This window comes from Strix uralensis, chromosome Z, assembly GCF_047716275.1.
Source record: "Strix uralensis isolate ZFMK-TIS-50842 chromosome Z, bStrUra1, whole genome shotgun sequence".
In the NCBI taxonomy this organism is placed as follows: Eukaryota; Metazoa; Chordata; class Aves; order Strigiformes; family Strigidae; genus Strix; species Strix uralensis.
The window spans coordinates 8,039,948-8,062,500 of NC_134012.1; positions in this window are offsets into that span (position 1 = coordinate 8,039,948).

The following is a 22,553-nucleotide window of genomic DNA, read 5'->3' on the forward strand; positions in this document are numbered from 1 at the left end:
AAATTTGATCTCAACATAAATGACATGAAAAATTAAAGGAGTAAATAGGAACAATACTTGAAACACTCACATACCTGCCTAACTGGAATAACCATTGGGAAGCAGAAGTGGGTTACCTCAGTTTTCCTGAGTTTCAGTACTCAAGGGATGCTTCCATGGAGGACTGTAGGCAAAGATACTCCTCGAATGATGTCTATAACAGTGGCCTCCAAAGTATTTTGATCATGCACCCTACTGAGTAAAAAAAATTCTGAGTACTCCCCTCCTAATATACATATATTTATTTATTTATAAATTGTATATGTGAACTACTGAAGTTCTAATATCTTCTTCCTGCACCCCACTTTGGACACCACTGGACTGTAGGTCCAGGTATTTGTATGGAAAGCTACACAGATGTCAAGCTCTGAAACACAGCACTCCTCTAAGACAATGCCAAAATTTGTAAAATGTTCTAAACATTTATAAAACATTTGTGAAGTGCTACTAATATCAAAAGATTTTTTGCACCTTAAATGATTGCATCAGGTTAAAACCTGAATGAGGATCCCACAAATCCTAGCAGTATCTGTATATACATATATATACATATAGCACATGCGTATGTGTTTATAAATGGGATCCACATTTTCAGAGTCAACTGATACTACATTTGCATAACTCCTTTGTCTTCCTCCATAAATAGACAGTGAAATGAATTGTGGTTTGTTCAATTTAAGTTTTTATGGTACTAAGGGTTCCCTAGAAGATTCAGATTCCTCTGCTACCAGAAGAAAAATGTCTTGCCTGCTGCATAGTGACACAAAGGTTAGTTTTTAACTCTGATTTTACCAAAATATACCTATGAAAACTGGAGGGTTTTTTAACAGTTCTGGGCAGTTCACAACTTTTTGGTCTAAAAAAAAAAAGCTGTATTTTAAACAAATTCCTGAAACAATTTATTCCCCTAATTATGCTAGAGAAATTCTCAGCAGCTTTTCACACCTTCTTTTACTAGAGACCTTTGCTGGAAAACCTGAGCCAACTGGCAGCTAACCCCATCATCAACAAAACATCTCCAGAGTAAATTTCATTTTTGACTGTACTTCTCTGAAACAAGCTATTAAGATTATGCTTGCTTGATTTCCATGTCATCTGAGAAGGTGAAAGTGCTACAACTTTATTGGTGTCTAACTTTACTCTTTTCTTCCAGCACATTTCAAACCCGTGCATTTAACACAGTTTGCTAGCTACAGTGCAACTCAGAGTTGCAGGCAGTGACAAAGTCAGGGAATAATTGTCGATCCCACAAAACATCTGGCATGCAAGTAGTTTAATGAATCAAAAAGACTACATGGCTGCCTGGTGTAACCACTGAGTCCCTGCGCTGCCCTCAGGCTGGTGAGTCCTAGAAAGGCCCTAGTGTTACATCTTTGCTGTTCCTGCTGTCAGTGACAAGTGTCCCTACCACTGTCCTGAAGTAGTACTGAGGAAGGCAGCTGCACAGCCAGGCAGCTGTTGTTTTCCTTTGCAAAGCTTAAATTTCCCTTCCCTTTTAACAACATGGTTGAGGAACTTGGCACCTTAATTGGGCACTGAGGCACCACAACATAGTCCTTCCTCCTTCACATGCCTTCCTAGCACTGCACTCTGGTCCTTCACTTCAGCTTCTGTTACCCTGTTTTAATTTTCTTTTAATTAACCATATATACAGAGAAATAGTTGTACTGTAACACATTACTAAAATGTGTTTAGTAACAGCTTGAGGTTTGCTGTGAGAGTTACTTATAGATGCAGGAGAATACAGTTGAAACTGGGGAGGTTCTGTCTGTAGAAATACATAGTTTTTGCTCTATTTTAATAGCCAGCATGGGATGAATACTGAAAAAGGCATAGGCAGTAAATTCCACAGAGGAAGAATGTGCAAAACCCATTTGTTGTTAAGTGGCAGTACAACAAAATGGGTGTTGTATCACATTACAGCTGGTAATTTAGTCTTCACAACAGATATCGCAGCCTTGCTGCTTCCAAACAGCCACAACAGATGCAGATGCTGCAGTTACTGTAAAATCTAGCATCTGACATATTAGATAGGACATTTACGGAGAAGGTGCGTAGTAATTCTGTAGCGAATCTACCGGCTGAAAAGGAGGAGACTCTTCTACCTCTCTCCCCCTCCTTCTGTCACACACACACACACCTTGCATTGATTTTGGTAGCCTTCAGATCCCTTGCTGATCTGTGTCAACTCAGAAAACTCCCTCTAAATCAACCTAACAAAAGCAAAAATTAGGGGACAAGCAGCCAATTCACCTCAGTAAAAAATTAAATGAGAAGCAAGAAGGAGGGATAGAAAGAGAAGGAACCATGAGATTGGATCAGGGATGGGGACAAGAGGGGGAAAAAGGAATGGGACATTTCAGAAGTTGTAACCTGTCAGATGTGCTCAGGCATAATATCTTCAATCTAAATTAGGTCTGTAAATTGCTGCCAAAGGTGACAAGCTCATTTTAAGGAGAAGCAGCACACATTCTTTGAGTTATGCCTTCTTCAGTGAAGAAGCCTGGGAGGCTCCTTTGAGGACAATATCTGCTATAGAAGGAAGACATTAATCTATCTGTTTATCTGTACACTAACATGTTTCTAGCGCCAACTGGCTGCAGCAACGACCACAGGGGTCAGGTGTTCAAATCCAGGGCGGACTGGCACTGGCTGAAATTGTTCATGCCTCTTGGTTGGTAGCTGTGGTAATAAAATGTGAAGCTCAAGGACAAAGTTAAAATCCAGAGAAGACAAATGGGCTCAACACACAGTCAGTGTCAACCTTAGCCAGGAAGGCAGACGAGGTAGATGGGTAGAGCTGTCTCCTCAGCATGCTGCAGGAAAGGAGTGGGCAAGTCTTGTATATTGTTCATTGCTCTTAGCAGAGAACTCCAGAGAACTGTGTTTGCTCCTCAGTATTTGCAATAAAAAACCACTTTCTTTGTGGTGCACAGGTGCAGGCTGATCGGCTTCAGTTGTTAGACCCAGCTCTGAGGACTGAACATCCACAGGCAGTTTTAGCAGTTAAATCTAGATGCTTCAGAATCTATATGTGAAGAGTTTTCTTGGCTGCTCTCAGCCAGAAAGAAATCTTGAAAACAGGAAAATAAGATTAAAAAGCCTTCAAAAACCTTACTTCTAGTGCAAAGAGTGTAATTTTAAGTGATCCTTGGTTTCTGTCAGCTTCCAGTAATTCCTGAAAGGGTATGAAGGAAGGGTATGTGGGCAGAAGAGCAAATGCAGAAAAATGAATGGGCTTCAGATACTCAATGATTCTTTGTGCAAGAATGTAGCCACTTCCATTTAAGCCATTGAATTAAAAACAAATTAAATGATTTATCTCCACTCAGCAGATTATTCAGCTATGAGTTTCTTTGCCAGGCGATGCTATGGTGCAGATGTTAAAGTGATTCAAAAGATAACTAGAAAAATACACAGGAAAAATTGCCTCAGGTATTATTCCTCGCTCAGGACGACTGTGAGACTAAAACTCCTGGCAGATGGGAGAATGCAGTGCAGGGGGTGGGGAGTATATTACTATATGTTCTCTTTATTCAGTTCTTCTTCCCTGGGGACCTCCAACTGGCCGTGTCAGAGATACTGGACTAGGCTGCATGGTGCTCTGAGCTGACATAAGACAGCCAGTCTTATACCTTAGGAGACCAATTGATGGGATGGTTATTGTAATATAGCTAAGGAAATGCCATTTCTATCCAAGTATACTGAGATCAGGGGAATAAAGACTGACTCTATGAAACAGAAAAAAAACCTGTTTCATCTGAGGAATGGTTAGGTCATTTTGCTACAATCAGAGGTAACAAGGTAAGTGGAGATTAATTGAATTTTGCACTCTTAAATGCTATGGTTCTTATGGTAATACTTGGAGATGAGAAATATGATTAAGCATTATCAGTAGGGGACTTTCTGTCTAGCTCTCTGTGAAGTACAATCATATGGAGACATGCAGTTCCTTCTGAAATGCAAGAAATAGTTTATCATTAAGCATCAGATAACTGGTATCTAGAATTCAGCAGCTTTTTCACTGTATGTAACTACTTGGCTTTAAGGAACTGTGTGGCCTGAGACACAATTTCTACACTATTTATCAAGTAAATATATCCTTTCAGTACATGAAGCTTTTTGGTGGTAATACAGCCCTGCTGATAAGAACGGTCACTCCCCTGCAGCAGAAACTGCGGTGAATGAGGATTCATTGTCATAAAACAGACAGGAAAAATTGTCCTAAACAGTCAATAATGAAGGCATCAATATTTTCAGTTCCTTTTGTATTTTATGCAAGCTAAGAATAATTTTTTTCTTTACCTGGAGTTTGTTAGGTCTTCAGACACATTCAATTTGTTCTAAACATACTTGAGCCCTTCCCCTTGCTGAAGAAAATCTTGTATAATGGCTTTTCTGATGCACAGTCAGCATTTAAAAAACTCCTAATTTGTCTTCCCTGATTTTACTGCACACTGTTAGAATCTGTATGGGAATGGTCTGCGTTGTCTTAGAAACTGTGTCTTTCAGTTTAAGTAGCATGCTATTATCAACAAAACCACAGTCCTGAAAATCATCGTCTCCCAAGGCACTACTTTTCTTCATCCTACCTACCTGCAGCTTCTCTACCCAACTTGAGCTACTACTGGAAGCTACAAAGAGAACACACATTCCTTCATCAAATTTTCTTTGCATTTTCAAATGGGAAGGGTAACCTGGAAGGACTACAGAGATATTGTCTGAGGATGCAGGGTTGACTTTAGGAAAGCCAAAGCCCAAGCGGTATGAAATCTGGCCAGGGATGTCAAAGACAACAAGAAGGGTCTCCATAAGTACATGGGTGAGAAAAGGAAAACTAGGGAAAATGTGGGCCCATTGCTGAACAAGGTAGGGGATCTGGTTACACAAAGTATGAAAAAGGCTGAGGTACTAAATACCTTCTTTGATAGTCAAAATGAATGACATACTCACTGGATGAACAAATTCTCCAAAGAAGAAAACAGTCTGAGGTGTTCACAAGGTCTCTGTGGTATTTTTCTTTTTTTTCATAGAGCAGAGGGAATTTCATTCTACTCTACAGTGCTAGTGGGTAGGAAATATCTTTGCAGACAATACTGTGATTTTGTAGAAAGTCCATGTTTACTAGATATTAATGCACCTTGCGAAGATACCTCAAAATATCCCTTTTTTAATCCTTCTGACTTGAGTTTGACATACCCTATTGAAATGGACAGGAGTTGCCAAAGAAGACAGAAATGAACAGCTAAACACACAGACTCCCAAAGAAGAGACAAATTGGTGGAATTACTCTGGTTTTCTTTTTCTTTTCTCCATTTTCTTCCATCTGTTTATCTGCAACATCCAAAACTTACACAAAGAATTCTTGCCTTGCACAAGAGAACATGAAGCTGCTCCCTAACAAATGCTGAGGGATTTCATAACTAAGCATATTTTCATCCAATTTTTCAGAAAAAATGTCAATTCCAACACTTTTCCAAGAAAATTCAGACAGAAATTCATTTGATGACAACCCATCTTTCGAACTGCTTTCCTGGCAACCTCTGGGGGAGTTTAATGTGTTTCTGACTTCAGGACAATATGGACAGTCACCATGGGACAATTTTTCTGTTGCAGTGATGTTGTTTTAATTTCTCTTTTTTTTTTTTGCCATTGAAGGGAAACATTCCAACTGACTGCATAAAGACACATTACATCCAATGCAGATATTGACCCTGCTGCTGCTGAGAGTAACAATTGCCCAGTCACAAGGAGGAAAGCCCAGGCTCAAATCTCAGCTGTACTTGATTCAAAGCAGGGGTTTCACCTGACTTTTCTGTCAGACCTCCAGAGTGTGGAAGACTGTGGTGTACTGGCTGTTTTGCAAAGCTGCAAGAGGCCCAAATAACGTCATACCAGACCCATTATGAAATCTTACATTCCCATGCCTGAAGAAAATAATCTTTTACAATGTCAATACAGTAAACACTCTGAGACAGGAAGATACTTTAGAACATGTTTTGTATGCTTCACGCAGCCAAGGTGGACTTCTAGATGTTGTATGAAAACAAAGAGTCATCCTCTGAAATATGAGAATAATTTTTTTTAGAGTTACAATGGCAGTTCACAGATATTACTGCATTAGGCAGTGTATATACACAGGGCCTAACAGAATGCTCTTCCCCAAGAAGCTTCTATTAGAAGCGTAAGACACAGGACTACAGGCTAGAGGCAAAATCCTATATCCCATACCTATATGTACTTCAGCATATCCTATACTCAGTTCCATCTTTCAGTCTGATAGCACAAGCCTTATATACCAGAGAAAGAGAAAAGTTTATTGAAAAAGCACAGATACCAGTCCTGTCACCTGTAATGCTACTATATCACGTGTACAAAAGCGCAGATATTGGTCCAGTCACCTGCAACGCTAATACATCATAGGTACTCCCTCTGTCCTCTAAACCCTTCCAGCTACATCCTCACCAGAAGTGCTAAACATGAGCCCTAGAAAAACACTTTATTGACATTTGTCTGTTTTGTTTTCACCTGCTGCAGCTGTGTCCAAGTTTGTATTCAAGAGCTGAAAATTAAATTTCTGGAATAAACAACTTGTTTCCTTTTGTAAATTTATCAAATGTGGATGTTCCTTTTTCCCCTCTGACTTAACACATTGAATTAATGTACAGCTGGCAGACTGTCTTCAAGGTTGATTTTTGAAATCTTACATTTCTAGGCTCTCAGAGACATTCAGCTTGTGGTATCTCCCAACTACAGGCAGTCACACACCAGTCTCTGATCACCGTGATCAGCAGGACTGGTGAAACCTTAAATACACTTCTTGTGTCTCAAGCCACAATGTGTATTAAACCATAGTATCACATTTTATCTACCATCAGACTTTGTTTAGGGATTTTCTGCCAATGGGGTGGTGAGGAAAGCTACCCCTCCTGTTCTTGTCTCACAAGTACCTTAACATTTTGGTTTTATTGTTTTGGCTGGTTGCTTTTGCTTCTTTCTCTTGAAATAAAATGCCCTTCTATGCCTTTGTTATGGTGTTCTCCCACAGGGTGCACAATCAATCATAAACCTTTGATTAGTTTGTTTTTAAAAAGAACAGTGTGATGTCAAGTTTGTTGTAGCAGTTTTCTCTGGGGAACACAAAATTCAGCTGCATTCCACTTTGAAAGCTTAGTTGGGCTTTGCTTGAAAAATTCCCCATAGTGTTTTCTTGCATATTACTGAATTCTCCTACTAATCTGCAAAGATTTCAGAAAAAAAGGAAAAAAACATTTAATTTTAGATATATTAAATTGTACCCCATTTGATATGTACATCCTTCCATTTTAGATGTGTAGCTACTTGTAAGCATAGAACCTACTGCTGTCAGGATCTGTCAGCAGGAAAATATCATATCTAAAGCATCACATTTCCATCTGAAGGGAGTGCCACACATTTTGTGGGTTTGCTTAATTTTTTGTTTGTCTGGGGTTTTAAGTTTCCTCGTTAAATGTTGAGTGGGTACTAAGCAAGACAAAAAACCTTTTACATCCATCAGGGAAACTTGGTTCAAACATATTTATTTTTGCTTTCCTTTTCAATAGCTTCCAAAGCACAGCTGGATTATTTTTCCCCACAGAGAAAGCTGCTAGAAGCAGTATGAACCTTTTACCTGGTTGTATTGGGTCTGGCTGGGATGGAGTTAACTTTTGCCATAGAAGCCCATATAGTGCTTTGTATTTGTAGGACAGCGTTGATAACACACAAGTGTTTTGGCTGTTGCTGAGCAGTGCTCAAGGCTGCCTCTCCAACGACTCCTCCTCAAAGGCCAGTAGTCTGGGGGTGGACAAGAGGTTGGGAGGGAATATAGTGAGACAGATGACCAGAGCTGATCAAAGGGCTACTCTACCGTTTGAAGTCATGTTCAGCAGTAAAAGCTAACAGGAAGAGAACTGGGAACGACACTTGTTATTAAGGCATTTGTCCTCTGAAGCAACTTCTACATGTACTGAGGCCCTCCTTCCCAGGAACTGACTGAGCATCACCTGCTGATGGGAAGTAGAGAATATGGGTTTTTTCCTCTGTTTCTGTGCACAGTCTTTACTCTTTTTTCATTACACTGCCTTTATCTTGACCTATGAATTTTTCATCGTATTTTGCCCCCTGTCCTGCTGAAGAGGGGGATTGAGAGAGCAGCTTGGTGGGCCCCTGGCAGCCAGCCAAGGTCAATCACCACATTAGTGCAAATAATTAACTTTTAGTTACATCCATATTTTTGACAGAGCAACCTGAGCAGACAGTATTGTCATTATAGAGGTACCTGTGCAAATACACTATGCACTGGCCATCTTCATGCTACACCTAAGAGTTAGTTTAGACTTTGGTAACTACGCACTTAGGGCCCAGGCTTCATTGCACTAGTCACAACTTGACAAGATTCAAAGTTGATTCATGCCAACCTTGAATCAAGCTTGTTGGTGCTTTAGGAGCAGACTTGGAGCTTCCCTCCACAGGCTGCAGAGACTGAGCCCTTGAGTCATCCTGCTTCAGTGTGTGCTTCAGTCTCAGCCTGGACTGTGAGTGAGGAAGTCTCAGGCTTTCACCCAGCCCTGGTCAACCCTTTCAGGAATCAGGGGTACCTGATTTCATTCCCGTCTATGGCCTTGTCTTCAGCAACTGCTCCTTCTTAACCATTCCTAACAAGCTAAACTGGCTGGTTTAGCTAGGTTTAGGGTGATCTTTGGTCTTGGCCAAAGGCCAGAAACTACGCTTAATCATTAGTCACCTTACATTTCCCCCCAAACCAGGGTCTTCTGCATTCACACACTGGAAGTTAACCCCAAGTTTCATATCATTTTCCTACAGATAGACTAATCCCAGGGTTCACCTGTTCTTACATTATGTGAGAGTAGGGCTTCTTGTTGGTTTTGTTGTTTTTTATGAAATTGTCTGCTTCATGAATTAAGTGGTAACATAATTCTGCTAGGCAAAATTCATCAGGAGTATTCTCTATAAACATTTGTCAGCCTTTATAAAAACATCCAACACATATATTTAGACAAATACCACCCCACCTGAAACCTATTTGTCATGTCTAAATTACAGCTTACCTTGCTGGTATTTTCCACTAACTTGTTTCTCTACAATCTTTGCACTTTACTTGAATCAGGAAAACACACCTACTATGCAAAGTCAATAATTAATTGTTCAACTAATTAAAAACTGTGAAGTCTAATCAATGAATGATGTTAGCACAGCTGCAATGCTATTAACACGTAGCTAAAATAATCCATTTATTAAAGCTCATTCATCATAATGATAAAATTAAAATTGATACATACAAACTTTCCAGTATCTACCTCTTTCTGTGATATCATGTTCACCCTTCTGCTCCTAAGATCCAACATCAGTTTGGGGATGTCTCATCAGCTTAAGATGACTCATCAGCATCCTGAGTCCTTTGCTAGGAGGAGTATGATATCAAGGAGGGGGAGGTTCTTCTTTCTCGTTCCTGCATCCATGTGGATTCATCTTTGCATGGTTGCTGACACAGCTCTCTTACTTGATCTCTAGTGATTCACAGTTCCAACTAATATCCAGATTTACTATATACCATTTGCCAGATAGAGATGTGGTTTCTCTTTTCTCTGTTATCCAGAAAACTAGCTTTACCTGGTTCCCAAGACCATATTATTTCAATGACCAGTAGTGGATCATTGGTGATTTGTCTGTAGCCATGGGCCTTTGATATCCTTCTAAACCCACAGCTGCAAGGCCTTTGCTATCCTGCAATGCCTGTACCTCTCCTGTAATGCATTTTTAATCCAGTGTCACCAACAGTTCATTCTACACTAAATAACAAACAACCTGTTGTTTTTATTATCTCCTAATGCAGAGATACATAACCATAGGACTTACTTTACACAACTGTACACAGCTGAGCAAAAGCCAAACCAAATAAGAATAGTCATGTGATTTTTAAGCAATTTCTGTTTCAACTAAACAAGCTGATGGAAAACAGCAGGTAGGTGACATAAATCAAGAGAAAGCTCTGCATTTTTAGCTTAGCACAAAGCCTGTGACCTGTTAACCAGTATGACAAAACCATATTCACTGGGCTACATGGCTTTACACGCTACAGCTTAACAGGAACCACCAGCCCCCTTAAATCTTAATACAAGATTTGAAGTTCCTATTTTTCTGAGCTAGAAATGCTGTGACTGATGGTTCTTGAAGAAGAAAAACAGTTTACAGGAAGAAGACATTTTTTCCTCTCCATTTCATAGAACAAAATCATAATGAGTCAGTCTTGCTTTGGATTTCTCTTGACCTATCAGTGAAGCAAACGACAAAAGTATGAATACCGGCAGAAACTGGAAAGTCACTTGTGTATTCAGGATTTCACTACACCAGGTGAGTCAGATGTAAGAGGATTCAGTTAATAGAAAAAAGTCTCTAGCTTCTGGTGGGAATGATATATCTTTATTAAAGGGGAAAATTTATTCCTAAATTGTGATTACATTAAAATTTCCGAGTAAATATATTAAACACATTTTTTCTATATGCAGCAAGCATCAGGTCTTGCATGTTTAAATCACCAAGAAAATAGTCACTATTCATTATTATTCAGCCTATGCTATACAGTTGGGAAACAAAACGTTTCCAGCAGTGTGATTCAAACAAACAAAGTGGATCTCCAGATTGTGGAAAGATTCGTGTGTGAGAAGAATGATTCTGTCCCCTGTTTCCTGTAATATTGAGTTCAAAGTGTGAAAAGTATGTCAAACTAATAGCCTTGGTGACTTTTATCTCCCTTCCACAGGTATGAATTAATCTCTAAAGGACCTGCACTACCCGTATGCCTCAAAATCCAAGCCTACAGGGACCAGCTATAGGAATGAGAATTTTCAGTCTCCTGCACCACTGAAGTCAGCAGAAGTCCTTTCACTGATGAAAATGAGCAGAGGTCTCTCCCTCCATCATACTCCTCTTTGCTGAGTCTGCCATGCAGACTGTCAGCCGTGCCAGATGCAGTGGTGAAACAACTGCACTCTCAATATGAGGGAGGGGGTGAATCATTTCTACCCTGATTTACAGTCAATTCTGTAGCATTTTATGCCCTCTTAAACCAAATGCAGGCCATTCACGACAAACTCTTGAGTACTTTCATCCTGAATCCCCAGTCACAACAAACACAAGAATACTCTGCCATGGTGAGTTGCCTTTTATTCCTTCTCACAGACCACCATTTATGCATGACAGCCCTGTGGAAAACAGATGAGGCAGGCTGAAAGATCTGGAACAATAGACCTGCTTGGACCAGATGCTGTTGCTAACGATGTCAGCTGTTTGCACGGTGTCATTTGGACCAGTTCATATATAGCCCAAACTATAAATCAAACATGTACATGATCATTTATTTTGAGACCAGATCCAAGTGCTATTGGAGTGAACAACATTCTGTTAACATCAGCATCCTGTGTCTGCTCAGCCATATATTTACAAATATTTAGGTCCTTCAAGAGGTTTTCAGAAGTGGCTCTGTGAATGACTGAAAATTGACATGTCTACTAATGTTACACAGCTTTGCAAGGTCTACAAGCACACGTTCTTGATCTTATAGCTGCCTACAAGAACTAAGTTATAGTTGAAATAAAAATAATAAAAAGGTCAGATTCTGACACTGCCTGTATTGTTGAAGATCTCCTACTCCATTGTGTTTATCCAGAGGTGAAATGTCCTTTGACCAAAAATAAAGCATGGAGGACTTGGTTCAAATGATACTCAACTGTAAATGCATGTCACAGTAACATTATCCATCTTGAAACTGCACAAAACTAAGATTTGCACAGCGTAATAACTGTCACAAATCTTTTTCTAGAAAGTAGATAAAATGTTACTTCAAGAGTTAAACTTTTCAATAAACATCCAGTAGAAGTGACAGACATGTAAGTGAGAATTAGCTTATCACTAAATTTCTCAGTCCTGTGAAAAGAGCCCAAACACAATCACAGACTGGGCTACATTCTTTGGGACTTGGGGCAGAAAGAGGAGTTCTTATTTGTAGATATGACTATGAGGTGTCCTAACAGTATGCTAAACAGTCTCCTGGCATGGGCTCACGTCTCACAGCTAAACATTTGTCTACATTTTGTGCTCTAGGATCACATAAGTGCACATGAAGATCACACTGATGATATGCTCTGTTCAGCAGAATTTACAATAAATTATGTTCTTGCTTTTAATTTCTAGTTTTGTGTAATTAACAACAGTTAATCTCCAGTTTACTATATTGTTTGAATGAAGGACAAGAACCAATAGCATATGACATCTCACAAGGTTACCTCCTCCAGCTACAAGAAAATATCCTAACTACATATACCTTCATGAACATCCCTTGGCAATCTCCATCAGCTCACTGACCTCACATATATGCAGGAGAGTTCTGGTAGGGTGGAAATCTGAATTTAATTGCTGTAGAATGATTTATGGTGTTTACCAATGACTGTGAAGTATGTAGCATTAAATTTGCTGTACCATTGCCTATGGCTTTCTCAAGAAAATTTTGTAAAGGAAGAAGAAAGTCATGCAAATTAGAATGTTGTAGAATACTTAATTTATTCATTAGGGATATTCTTGCATTATCATTTTGTAAATCAGTTTAAGAAATGAAGAACTATTAAAATGTACTCAAAGCTTCCAATCAAGAATGATCACCCATTAGTCCCACTTCAGAAGAACAAATGAGTATTTGGCTTCTGTCCTGCAGCCTCATTGTTCACGTTTTCTATGTATCTGTTTACAGACACATATGGAGAAGAACAGAGATTCAGGTCCAGAACTACAGCATTCACATTAATTCTATTCACCCAAGTGTCTGAAAGAACTTTGCAAGAAAGACAAATGTACACATTTTGAAGACAAGAAATGGAAATAGGAAGTTTTTATCCATTTTGGACTAGAATCCAAGCCTCCTGACTACAAAGCCAATAGCCCTATTAACCAGACCATACCGCCGACCTTAAAGTATGGCAGATACAAGTAAACCAGCTCAGCTGCTCTCGGATCATCCTCAAGTGTCCATCTGGGGTCTGCGCTCCAAGCACAACCTGCAGTGCTCCAGACTCTGCCTGCACAATTCAGACAGTGAATCTACATCCAAGGAAGCCATCCTGGCACAAACAGTGTAATAGTCATAGATACATTCCCTATCACTAAGCCTTCATCCTCTGTTCCAGCCTGTAAATGCAATGAAAATGAACATAATTCACAACTCAATCATGTCATAAAAGGTAAAATATAAGTGATTTAACTGTCTATCCTTTATTCAATACAGCCACTGTGCTTTCATTTGCAAATATTACAAACACAAATCATGAAAGCACTCTTCTTCCCCGATAGTTATGTTGGAAACCTAAGATCCCTTTTTTTTGGTATCTTTTCAAGCCTTAATGGAAAATTTAAGGATACGCTCATAAAAGAACCTTTCCTCCTGCTGCCTGAGTTTCATGTGCTGCAATACAAGGTGTATTATTCACTATGCTTCTATTTCCCAAGCCACCAACAAAAATCAGTATTCAACATCTCAACACAGAGAACATCAAAGTGGATGTCAGACCCCTGGGAGGTAAGTGTTAAAAGGATAGGATCCTCTCTTAAAAATCCCTGTTGCTGTGATGCCTGTAAAACCACTTTAAAAACATTGATTCAGCAGCTGGTGTGTTGAAACATCTCAACAGGCTCACCAATGTTGTCCATGCATGGTCTGCTCATCTGTATTTACCTGTCTTACAGACAGGTTATACGCGCTTTGTACTGCAGACTAAATGCCTTTCTGTGCTTTTGTGCCACCTCTCCAAACTGGTTCTCTTTCACTACCAGGCATACAGGTGGATCTGCACTGAAAGAAAGAGAAAATATTGGTCCAGTCTTACTAATTAAGTAATAAATTCTCCATCCCAGTTATATAGTATGAAGGAGACACTACCCAAAGACACATACCCAAAGAAGACCTCTCGAATTCAGGGACTGCTCGAATAACTTGTACAGTGATTGGTCCCTAAGCTAGAGATCAGGAGTAAGAGTTTTACACCAGCATCGCTGGCCTAGGACCCTAAATCGGGAAAGGTATTCAACAGGAAATAGCAACAGCTGGAGGTCCCATTTAACCCAGTTATACACAGAGGGTTAAGCAGTGAACTTGTGTCCCTGTATGTACCTTCTGCCATCACAGCTTCATTTATATAGGGGAAAAATCTAGTGACTCAGGAAAAAAATTTGCTAAGTGTAGAAAATATAGGTTGCAGACGATTGTGTACACAAACATTTTTATTAGCACAATAAACACAAAATGAGACAATTGCAGAGATCATGCCAGAGGGGCAGATCTAACCTTTTTAAAAGGAAGGTTAACATGTTTCTGTCAAATACAAAACAGTTATTTTGTATAATGTAATGTTATATATACCTAACCCACACAACAATTTACTAAACCTTCATTCTCTTAAATAATTAAAGTTATTTCAATGGTGCCATTGCAGTCTTTTATGAAGAAATAAGCCAGCTGTCAAGTGAATAAACTATGAGGCCAAAGGAAAGGAACAGGTTTGTATGAATGCGGTACCACATGAACTACGCAACCTGAGTGAGTAAGCATAGGTATTTATTTCTTTGCTTATTTAAAAGTGAACAGCTGTTTGTGCACTGAATGCAAAATGAAGAAGTACAAGGGTGTACTGTTTCTGGCTGGGATGGAATTATAATTTTATCATAGTACTTTTGGTGGGTCTAGCAGAACTATGATGCTCAATTGCAGCCTGGAGCTAAACTGCAACACAGGGAGACAGAGGAAATGATTGTTAGAATGGCAACGCACACTTCCCTAGAAAAGGCATCATATCACTCAGGTGGAGAAAAGTTTGAACTACAAATCCCACTTTTGTTTGTTCAGTAGTGTAATAAATAAACTAATGAGGGAAAAAGTCCCATTGAGTGGCTACTACAACCACCGTCCTGAGAAAATTCTCCACTACTTTTGAGTTATGAGAAAAATAGTTCTGAAACATCCAGAAAAAGAAACTTTCCGTACCTCTGTCCTAAATAATTAAAAGTTAAAGATAGAAGGAGATTACACCTAGGTATTCCAGTCCTACTATGTGATACACTGAGAAGGAATGTCTACGTTAGCTGCAAACTATTTTTTTGCATCTAATTGCTTCCAGATGGCGACTGTCTAGGCTGAGTGTATTCTGCATAGAGCTGCTCTCAAACATGTGCTTAAGCTGAGAGACATCACATCTAGGTGCTCAGAAAGAGGTAATTCTAACTCATTCACTCTCTTTGCATAGAAAGTATGCTTCCCTTTGGATTAAGAAACTGTGTTTTAATGCAAGACGTATGAGTCTAATTCTTTGACTCTATTTTTCAGGTAATCATTCATAGGCAAACCACAGGGAAACCACTTCTTCCTTCAATGCTTGAGTTCACCTTTAAATAAGTGGTAAAGTGGAGAGGTTTCTGTGTTCATCCCCACCACACTCGTCCTCCACCCCTGTAGTGTGTTTTTACAATACAGAGTTTTTTAAGCAGGGAAGTCAATCAAGATGTAATTGTAGAATGCAACATGATCAAATTCGGATCCATTTTATATAAGTAGGATGAATGACAGCTAAAAGTCATCAATATACTTATTCCCTTATGCAACATATCTTAAAACCCTAAAATCCCATTATGTAAATTGGGCTAGTATTAATGAGAAATGTTTTGAAATCCATCAACTGTTTAAGAAAACCATCTTTTAATTTCAGGCAACAAAATTTATATGATGTGTATATCTGTTTAAGCTTATCAGTGGTTCCTCTGAACCTGCCAGAGGTTTCTTACTCACAGTATAAAATTCATCATGAGCATTAACCTTTGAGCATTGGATTCAAAGTACTTACTATTCATTTTCTGCATCTGGCCTGCATTAATGCTATTGATGAAGTCAGTATTTTTCAGATTAAATATGAACTTGGAGTTCTGAAAGGTGATGACTCTTTTAGATTTCATGATCCTCTTGAGTCTTGGAAAATTTCACTTAAAAAAATTGTTTTGGGACCATCTAATTTTTTCCTTTATAAGATGGGCAGCTATGATTCAGCATCTCCTTGAACTGCTACTTGTTTTTGAGCAACTGCCATGTTTCATGGTAGGAGAGGTTGCCTTTCAAAGAATGATGACCTAGGCTTTTTAGGAACAATTTTAGTTTTTATTGGACACCTGATTTATTTTCCTTGCTCTCACCTTGTTGCTAATTTCTAAAGAAACCTTAAGTTTCCTGAGAAAATGCATGTGAATTTTAAGTGTAAGATACAGTCATGAATTTGCAGTTACTCTGTCAACTAACAGACATTCTCATATATAGGCTTGTCTCACTATTTACTGGGGCTCATTTCATCATGTCTACACAACTTTCAAATTAAAAAAACAGGTTTTAATTTCCATCCTATTTCTAAAATAGTATTTTAGTTTATTCACCTTTCATATATGAAGTTAATTTTTGGCACATTTGTCAGTTATCATTTATTAAATTGCTCTCAGATGCTTGTACTATCTATGAAAAACTCATATGTCAGCTCTGAACTATAATGTTTTTAGCATATCAAGCAGTGGTAGTAAAAAGCAAACAGAAATGCTGAAAGATTTTTTAGTACCCTTAATAAAGCTGTTGACTGCATCTTTGTTAGCTAAAATAGTGAGTAATTATAATGATATTTTCACCAGGTTTAGCCAAGTTGTTTGAATTGGACAAACCACTGTAAAGCCACTTACTTCAAAGGCAACACTTCTAATTCTTCTTAATTTTCCTAAAGGCTGTGATGTTTATAACCAGACATGGTTGATGGTAGGAAAAACATGTATATAATTGCAATTTTCTGTAAACATTTCACCAGGCAAATACACTGGTAAAGAGGGTGACTGAAGCAGGAATTAAAAAAAAAATATAATCTTCACAGAAGTTTAATTTCAAATAATTAACAAATTCACCTGATCTGACTTGTATGATCATGACTAAGTATGAATTTTACCTGCCCTCATCTATCAATTGAGTCACAATAGACCTCCTTAGCATACCCTAACAGCAAATTAACACATTAACTTAACCAGTCACAGAGGTTATAAAGGTAAGATACACATAGAGAAATGAGGCATAAAACTTCAGCTGTTTCTTTTTATTCAAAATGGAACAGTGCTAACAGAGTGTACTGGTTTTGACTGGGATAGAGCGAATTTCCTTCTTATGGTGCTATGTTTTGGCTTTGTGACCAAAACAGTGTTGATAACACACCAATGTTTTAGTTATCGCTGAGCAGTGCTTGCACAGCGTCCAGGCCTTCTCTGTGTCTCACGCTGCCCAGCCAGTGAGCAGGCTGAGGGTGCTCAAGAATTTGTGAGGGGACACATCCAGGACAGCTGACCCCAGCTGACCAAAGGGATATCCCATACCGTATGGTGTCGTGCTCAGCAATAAAAGGTGGGGAAAGAAGGAGGAAGGGAATGTTCAGAGTTATGGTGTTTGTCTTCCCAAGTCACTGTTACCTATGATAGATCCCTGTTTTCCTGGGGATGGCTGAACACCTGCCTGCTGATGGGAAGTAGTGAAGGAATTATTCCACTTCGCTTGTACACACAGCTTTTGATGTACCTATTAAACTAAACAGTCTCCATCTCAACCCATGAGTTTTCACACTTTTACCCTTCTGATTCTCCTTTCCCCGCACCAGAGGGGAATGAGTGAGCTTCTGGGTGAGGCTGAGCTGCCTACCAGGGTTAAACCACAACACAGAGACTCTGAGAAATGCACATTGTCACTTTTAAAATCTCTCTCAGGCTGGTGTTTACAGAATTTTTAGAGAAGATCTCACTCAAAATATCACACAACCTGGTCAGTGACCAAAATCCTGGGTTATTACTGAAGTCAAATGTAAGCAACACACAGTGTTGAGAAACTAGTCTTTTCTTTTTTTCTTTATTTTCTAGCACTTAACAGCTTAACCAGTGTGACAATTTGTGAAATGCATCTCTAATGAACTGCATCTTTACTGAACACATACTGACTAGTCAGCCTCTCCTCTGCCCAGCAGCATCATGGAACAGACCCTCCTGGAAGATATATTGAAACATAGAGAAGGTGTGGAGCTGATTAGAGATAGCCAGCATGACTTCGCCATTGACAAACCTTGCCCGGCTAATCTAGTGGCCTTTTATGATGGAGTGACTGCATCAGTGGAAAAGGGAAAACTACAGATGTCATCTACCTGGACTTTTGTAAAGCCTTTGACACAGTTCCCCACAACATTCTTGTAGCTAGAATGGAGAGATAGGGGTTTGATGGATGGACTAGTAGATGGATAAGGAATTGACTGGATGACCGCATTGGAAGAGTTACAGTCAATGGCTCAGCATCCAAATGGAAATCAGTAACATGATCTGATTCTATGAAGAAGGAATAAGAAAATAAAGAGCACCCAGGACATACCGGAAGAGATTAGGAGGAACCACCATGTTAAAGCATGAAGCACTGATTTAGAAATTGATCTATGATTTTGTCCTCAGCCTTCCAAATCACAGAATTTCTTGACGTTGAAGGTTTACACTCTACTAGTGTAAATAAAGTTGTGATAGCAGTACTTGAGAATGTAAAATCCAGTCTCTCACATTCTGCAGAGGTAACTGCCCTGACCTGGTACAGGACCTCCACTTACAACATCTGAACTTTTACAACTGGATGTTGAAAATTTGGTTTTTGATGAGCTCCTAAATTATTGCAGTTCTCTCCAACTGCTCTCTAGTTGGTAACTTCAGTTGTCTCTTCCCTGTTTAACAGAGGAAAATGAAACCAAAAAAACCTGCATAGCTCATTGTTCTGCTGTTACATGGCTCCCAGCTGATCCTGAATGTGGAAATAGATACCTAGATTTCACTTATCCTGGGACTACAAGTTCTACCATTTGCAAACCAGACAGATGTCTTTTTCATGTGCAGAGATGTTGTACAAAATAAATTTTAACTATCTACATTAAAATCAGCCAATGCAAACATTGATATATACACAGGTCATAGATACAGAACAATGATTCTGTTAGAAGGACTTTTTTTTGGGAGTGGGGCTTTTTTTAATGTTTCTGAGACAAAGTAAAGCTGCTTTACACCACGAACTGAATAATAGAGCCTGAGATTAAAAAAAAAAAATATATGGAAAAGATAGATTACGTTGAACTTTTATGATCAGAAGAAATCTGGAATGATTTAGACAGCAGTTCTGTAGGATGTCAACATCTGATGAGCATTGGTACTGCATGTTCGTCTCAAAATGAAAATTTCTAATTGACTTTGTTTGAAAAGTACTGAAATACCTAACCTTGGGGTGCTCTGTCTGACTACATCAGTCAGACCCATCACAAGGCCTTATGGAAATGCTAGTTCTCCCTCATGAACATCCCACACTGCTTAACACTACAGCAGCGCTGGAAGACCCAGACTGAGTTTTTTCCACCCAAAATGAAACATTTATCTGGATTTTCCTGAATATTTTACTGTTACAACAAAATCTCTTTTTCCTCCAGGTGAAGCATATTTCTGAGGAAACTACCTTTTCTATCACAAAGAATGCTGGTGAAAAACACTTGGTCTGTTCCAGCATGACTCTGAACTTCTGAAGCGGAATATTGGTGCTGGAGGTTGGGCTAAGCACAAGAGCCTTTGCCCTCAAAGATGTGGTTTCTTAGGAGGGCCAGCAGAGAAACAAGGAGGATCAGTATCACTGCAGAGATAGGCTTTGGAGTGTGTTGCTCTTTCACCTCTTTTCCTGCCCTTTGTTCTTTCCTGGGGGGACAGTGAGCGGGAAGTCCTGAGTGGTTCCCTTGCTCCCGTTCTGCATCTCTCCAGTGTGAGGCTGATTGCCAGCTGAGCTCCCCTCCAACCTCCTGGGAGCACTTGCTTGCCATCCAGGCTCCTGTGGGCTGAATTGTCTCTGCAGATGGCTCGGACAGAGCTAACAGGGTGACCACGGGGACTCACAGCTGCCCACTTTTTCAATTAAACCAGCTGTCCTGGTTTCAGCTGGAATAAAGTTAATTTTCTTCCTAGTAGCTGGTATAGTTCTGTGTTTTGGATTTAGAATGAGAATAATGTTAACACTCTGGTATTTTAGTTGTGACTAAGAAGTGTTTATACTAAGTCAAGGACTTTTCAGCTTCTCATACTGCCCTGCCAGCGGGGGCTGGGAGGGCACAAGAAGCTGGGAGGGGACACAGCCAGGACAGCTGAACCAAACGAGCCAAAGGGATATTCCATAGCATATGATGTCATGCCCAATATATAAAGTGGGGGGAGTTGTCTGGGGGGCACCACGGCTCCAGGACTGGCTGGACATCGGTCAGCAGGTGATGAGCAATTGCATTGTGCATCACTTGTTTTATTTTACTATTAATATTAATTATAATGATCATAATCCCTTCCTTTTCTGTCCTATTAAACTGTCTTTATTGCAACCCAAGAGTTTAACTTTTTTTCCCTGATTCTCTCCCTCATGCCACTGGTGGGGGGGGGCGGGGAGGGAAAGCAGCTGTGTGGTGCTTAATTGCTGGCTGGGGTTAAACCACAACAGTCCTTTTTGGCACCGAATGTGGGGCCTGAAGGGTTGAGATAATGGCAGATCTGACCAGAGCATGTTAAAACAGATTTGTTATAAGCATTCATTGTGTTAGTTTAATAGTCACTGGTCACAGTGGTGATTTATTGGCTCTTAGAGTTTTGATGTTTGTTCTTAGAGTTGTGTTATGTATCACCTCACTTGCGTATATATTCCCTGTGCTGCTGCTTATCACCTGTGGGAGGTGGATTAAGGTTTTTGCTTTGTTGTAATATGTAACTCTGGCTTACAGTATGATAAAATTATCTGTTGTGGGACTAATCTGGTATTTGTACTCAACATTGCCATCATCCCCGTACTTTGGGAGCCATCTCTCAGAAACTATTAATAATTACACTCTTTACATTTTCTCCTCAGAGATCCAGTCTGTGGAGGAGACAACTTTCTTTACCTTCCACTTCTCCTCCAGGCTAGTTACAATAGTTTTTGAGAATTTTGAATATCCTTGGGATGTTGAAACCACCATGGCCCTATTGCTAGGAACCAGCATGTTCCTGAATGTGGTTCATGTCTTGTTTAGGGTTAAAGAACTGTTTAAGAGTACCACCCAGAGATCTGCCCAGAGGCTGGATAATCATGGGTGGCATGAGATGTGGGACAATATGGGCAGGTACCTAGAGAACTTCTCACCTCCAATGGTTTGGAACTTCACTTCCAAACAACTACAGGACCCTGATAAAGTGATAGAATATTTGAAAGGAAAATGCTGTGGCTATTCCAAAGAGGCACAATTTGCCACACTGTGCTGGGCTCTGGCCAGTGTCTACCAAACACAGCTCGATGTTATGCAGCACCCTCAGAGGGAGGGGAGTGAAAACAGACAGACAGGCACTGTGGCTACCCCAACCCCGGTGACAGGCCTTACAGCTGAACCAGAGAACCAACCCGTGCCAGTATCAGTTGTCCCTATACAGAAGAAGAAATACAGAAAAAAATCAGTTCACTTAGTAAAGGATGACAATGAACCAGGGACATCACGAGAACAAGAGAAAGAGGCAGAACCAGAGGTAATCACCTGATCCCTATCCCTGAGTGAGCTGTGAGATATGCAAAAGAATTTCAGCCATCATCCAGGCAAGCACATTATTACCTGGCTGTTCTGATGCTAGGATAATGGGGCCAGTAGCTTGGAATTTGAGGGTAAGGAAGCCAAGCAGCTGGCATCCCTGTCTAGGGAAGGGAGCATTGGCAAAGCAATTGGAAAAAAGACACAAACCCTCAGCCTCTGGGGGTGACTTCTGTCAGGTGTGACATGTCTGGGGCTACCACAGCCCCACTTCCCACTCCCTCTCCTCACCAGTGTCTTCTGCTCACCATCGGCGTTTCATGCCAGTCACCAAGGCCTTGTCTGTGTCTTCTCTGCAGCCCTCTCAGATGCCCCTGTACCTCACCTTCCCCAGTCCAGCTTCTTACCAAAATAAACAACTCAGCCCTAATTACTTTTTTCCCCATTGGTCCCAACTTGGCTGCATCTGGTCCCAGGTTTGGTACTTTGGACAGCATTATTTAGGCAGTGTCATACTGAAATGATGTTCCATGTTTGCGCTGGTGCTCTTCTCCTTGCGCGACTCCACTTCCCAGCGTGTCTGTAGCGCTCCCCTCCAGTTTCTGTGTGCATTTTGGCCATTTCTCGGGCAACTCCCCTTCACCAGTTGTGAAATCCAGCCATTCCTCACAGCGCTCTCTGAAACTTGTACTGGCTTCCTGCACTGCACATGCCGTGTGCAGCAATTTCTGATGTTCAGCAAGGGACCAGTCTGCAACCTAGTTACTTGCCTGCAGCCATAAATCCATTAACTCAGACCTCATGGTCTGACTTTAAATGAGTGGTTCTATCCTC